Below are 4,785 nucleotides of genomic sequence, written 5' to 3'. Positions count from 1 at the left end.
GCTCCGCGGGGATTTGTGCCTCCTCTGAAGGTGGCAAATGTCTACAAAGCGAGTCGGGAAGCCAGAGAGCTGCAGCCCCCGGGCCCCGCCGCGGTTTCCCCGCCGTCACCCGGCACGTCCTGCCCCGCAGCACCGCTCCCGCTGCCGCCCTCGAACACAAGGAACAAACCCCCGTGCCCCCAGCACAGGCCGGTCCCTCCCCGGCAGCCTCGGCAGCGCCGGGAGCGGCCGCAGCCCCCAACGACGGGCGGGGCGCGCCAGGAGGTGCAGCGCGGGGCGGGGGCGGGTCCCGCGGCTGCGACCCCGCGGGGAAGGGACCCCCGGGCCGGCCCCGTCCAGCACCGCCGCTGGCCCTGCTCGGCCACCGCCTCTCGCCCACAGTTTTAACATTAGAGAGCCAAGTTTAATCCAGAGCCTGCAAGCTCCCACGTGCAGGGGATTTCCACAGACTTGTTATTTTTCTCTTTTTAATGACCACGTTGCTAAAGTCAGGGAAATACAATCAACATTCCCTAAACACCATCACTTCTACATCCACCTGTGATCAGGGGCCGAAGGGCAGCAGCCTGCCCTGGACGGGCTGCAGGGATGGTGTGAAGGCCACTGTTCCCCAGGTTTGAAGGACTCTGGCCATGATCCCCGGCCCGTGGACAGAAAGCCCAGAGCCAACGGGAACTCCAGCCAGCTGCAGGCAGATGTTACTCCGTCCCAGTTTGCTGGGCGTGGGGACGAAGGTGCCCTTCCCCCTTCAGAAGTGGAAGTTGTCCCCTGTGCAGAGCCTGCTCTGATCCTTGGCCTCGTGGGAGCCAATTCCCTTGTCCCAGCCCACTTCCTGCAGAGAAGAAAGGGAAAGATTGCACATAAGGAAGACATTTTTCCCTGGGAGGGTGGGGAGGCGGCCTGGTACAGAGAGGCTGTGGCTGCCCCATCCCTGCAAGTGGCCAAGGCCAGGCTGGATGTCTTAATAGAAACTGTCCCTGCCTGTGGCAGGGGATGGAAGGAGATGATCCCTGAGATCTTTTCCAACCCAAACCACTCCAGGATCCCCGGATGATTCCACACTCTCTCTCTGCATTTATTTGGCCGATGGCCGCGGGAGAGGCAGAAGAGCGGCCGCGCCCACCCGCCGCGCCCAGATTACCCCGGGGACGATCTCCGTCGGATCTGCCGCCGTGGGTCGCTTGCGGGGGGTGAAGGCGGCGGCGCAGCCCCGACAGCATCTCCAGGGCACGGCGGGACCGAGCGGGGCGGGGGCGGGAGCGGGAGCGGGGGCGGGAGCGGAGCGGAGCGTAGCGGAATGGGGCGGGCGGGCAGCGCGGCGTGAGCGCCTGGGATCCTCGCGCTCCGCCGCGCGCCGCGGCGCCGAGACGGGGCTGCACACGCCGGTGCCTGCCGCCGCCCACGAACCTGCCGCCCGCGCCCGGCGCCGCCGAGCGCCCCGCCCCGTCCCCACAGCGGGAAGCGGCGCGGCGAGACGGCGCTGCGGGCGCGGGGCGGGGGTCCGGGTCGCGGCGGAGGTCAGGCAACAGGATAGACGCCTCTCTGAGGCAGGGGGCCTCTCTCCGCCATCTTTAGTGTGGCCTCGGCTAAGATCCGGTCGTGGCGGCGCCATCTTGAGTGTGGCGTCAGGGCGAACTTCCGGACCGGGGCCGCCATCTTTAGTGTGGTCGTTCCGGTCCTGGCGGCGCCATCTTTACTGTGGGCTTGGCGGACTTCCGCGCCGGGGCCTTGGAGGACTTTCGGTCGCTCTCTACTTCCGGTGACCGAGTTTACCCAAATTAGCGTCCCTCCTCGCTAATTTCTGCGCTTTCACCCCAAAAAATCTTCATGTTATTCCCCCCACACGCACCCCGGGAGAGACGGGAGACCGCGAGTCCCGCCCTGCCGCCGGAACCGGCCCTTAACTCGAGCAGGGAGCCCTGCACCGGCACGAGAGCCACTGCGCATGCGTCGCCTGGCTGCCCTTACTTACCACGTGATCGCCGGCGTCTTGCCAACGACTGCGCACGCGCCGGCGTCGCCACCCTGGCTTCCCCCCCCACCCCGCCGCCCGACCGCCCGGCTTCGCTTTCTTACTGCGGCTCCCCCTCCACTTTTTCGGCTCCCTGGGGTTCCCTCACCCACATTTTGGGGTCCCCTTCTCACATTTTAGGGGTGATGACCCCGCAATTTACGGTTCGGGGGGGTGGGGGGGAGGAGAGGAAACGGGGTGCCCAAGAAGGGGTTTCTTTTTTTTTTTTTTTTCTCTTTTATTTCATTTTCATTTTATTTCCTTTTTAGGTTTTTTTGCCTTTTTTTATTTTATTTTGTTTTTTATATTTCCTTTTTTATTTCGTTTATTTTTTATTCTCTTTATTTTTCATTTTCTCTCCCAGTGCTCCCCAGTAACACCCAGTGCTCCTCAACAACCCCCAGTAACACCCACTGCTCCCCAAAAATTGACCCAAAACCGACCCAAATCACTCCAAAAGCTGACCCAAAACTGACCCCAAAAACTGACCCCAATGATCCCAAAAGCTGACCCAAAACTGACCCCAATCATCCCAAAAGCTGACCCAAAACTGACCCCAAAACCTGACCCAAATCATCCCAAAAGCTGACCCAAAACTGACCCCAATCACCCCAAACAGTGACCCCAAACTGACCCCAAAAACTGACCCAAATCATCCCAAAACCTGACCCAAAACTCTGCATTTATTTGGCACCATTTCCTCCCAGAAACAACATCTCCGATTTAGTTGATTGCTAAAGCCATCATTTTAAAACCATCTCAGGAATCAAAAGGCACTGGAAAACACACACAAATCATTCCTGCACCCACCAAATCATTAGGAATTGGAACCCCATTCCCTCATCTCTCTCCTTGTTCTTCTTGGCTGGAAAACCTGATGATCCCCACTGGTCTAGGGTTGATGGGGGTTTTTTGGGTGGTTGTTTTTGTGTTGTGGGGGGTGTTTGTGGTGTATTCGGATTTTTTAATGTATTTTAAATGATTTTTAATAAAAACTAATTTTATGTGCAATTCTATGATTGTCCACAAAATAGCAGCAGTTCGATTAATTTTCAGTTGCAATTGCGTTTTTCTTTCGGCAAGTAGCGCTGTTAAAAATTTCTTTCAATGCAATTTCTTTCGTCAGCAAGTAACGAAGTTATGAATCTTTTAAGCTGCAGTTCCTGTTTTCTATCGCCAGGAAACAGTATATCATATCAAATATATGTGCAATTCCTTCTCTGAGTCACCGGGTAGCAGTGTTGCTATGCGATTTTTTACTTATTGGATTTTTTTGTTTTATAACCGTATTTGTTGGTGTAGTTCTTTTGGGAAATCGGATAATTGGCTTGTAATTGCTGAGTGGTATGAAAATTTACTTGTGTAATTAGGCTCTTCTCCTGATTTTAGTTCTCTAGGCTCTTCTCCTAAGAGAATAAAAATCAGGAGAAGAGCCTAAAGAAAATGAAAATCAGGAGAAGAGCCTAAAAAAATTAAAATCAGGAGAAGATCCCATAAAATTAAAATCAGAAGAAGAGCCTAAGAAAATGAAAATCAGAAGAAAAACGTAAGAGAAATAAAATCAGGAGGAGAGCCTAAGAGAATTAAAATCAGGAGAAGAGCCTAAAAGAATTAAAATCAGGAGAAGAACACAAGAGAATTAAAATCAGGAGAAGAGCCTAAAAAAATTAAAATTAGGAGAAGAGAGTAAAAAAATTAAAATCAGGAGAAGAGCCAAAAAAAATGAAAATCAGGAGAAGAGCCTAAAAGAATTAAATTTAGGAGAAGAGAGTAAAAAAATAAAAATCAGGAGAAGAGCCTAAAATAATTAAAATTAGGAGAAGAGCCTAAAAAATAAAAATCAGGAGAACAGCCCAAGAGAATTAAAATCAGGAGAAGAACCTAAGAGAATTAAAATCAGGGGAAGAGCCTAACAGAAATAAAATCAGGAGAAGAGCCTAAAAAATGAAAATCAGGAGAAAAGCCATAAACGGAAAATCAGGAGAGAGCCTAAAAAAATAAAAACCAGGAGAAGAGCCTAAGAGAATTAAAATCAGGAGAAGAGCCTAAAAAAATGAAAATCAGGACAAGAGCCTAAAAGAATTAAAATTAGGAGAAGAGTCTTAAAAAAATAAAAATCAGGAGAAGAGCCTTAAAAAATAAAAATCAGGAGAAGAGCCTAAAATAATGAAAATCAGGAGAGGAGCCTAAAAAATTAAAATCAGGAGAAGACCCCAAGAGAATTAAAATTTAGGAGAAGAGCCTAAAAAAATTATAATCAGGAGAAGAGCCTAAGAGAAATAAAATCAGGAGAAGAGCCTAAGAGAATTAAAATCAAGAGAAGAATATAAAAAATGAAACTCAGGAGAAGAGCCTTAAAAAATGAAAATCAGGAGAAGAGCCTAAAAAAATAAAATAAGGAGGAGAGCCTAAAAGAAATAAAATAAGGAGGAGAGCCTAAGAGAATTAAAATCAGGAGAAGAGCCTAAAAGAATTAAAATTAGGAGAAGAGCCTAAAAATTAAAAATCATGAGAACAGCTCAACACAATTAAAATCAGGAGAAGAGCATAAAAAAATTAAAATTAGGAGAAGAGCCTAAAAAATGAAAATCAGGAGAAGAGCCTAAAAAAATTAAAATCAGGAGAAGAGCCATAAACTGCAAATCAGGAGAAGAGCCTAAAAAAATAAAAACCAGGAGAAGAGTTTTAAAAAAATAAAAATCAGGAGAAGAGCCTAAAAAAATAAAAATCAGGAGAAGAGCCTAAGAGAAATAAAATTTAGGAGAAGAACCTAA

At 49.3% G+C, this 4,785-nt stretch overlaps 1 long non-coding RNA gene across 1 annotated transcript; it reads right to left on the bottom strand.

Moving 5' to 3' along the window:
• Positions 1 to 447: 447 nt before the first annotated feature.
• LOC120322602 lies at positions 448 to 1,181 on the bottom strand. Its single transcript, XR_005562394.1, has 2 exons — positions 1,142 to 1,181; positions 448 to 832 (listed from the first exon to the last, which is right to left on the bottom strand). It is a non-coding gene; the product is annotated as an uncharacterized LOC120322602 (long non-coding RNA).
• Between the last annotated feature and the right edge of the window lie 3,604 nt (positions 1,182 to 4,785).

This window comes from Pipra filicauda, unplaced genomic scaffold (assembly GCF_003945595.2).
Source record: "Pipra filicauda isolate LSUMZ 115617 unplaced genomic scaffold, ASM394559v2 scaffold1354_size32740_pilon, whole genome shotgun sequence".
NCBI classification, from domain to species: domain Eukaryota; kingdom Metazoa; phylum Chordata; class Aves; order Passeriformes; family Pipridae; genus Pipra; species Pipra filicauda.
This window is presented reverse-complemented; position numbering and strand designations above follow the sequence as displayed.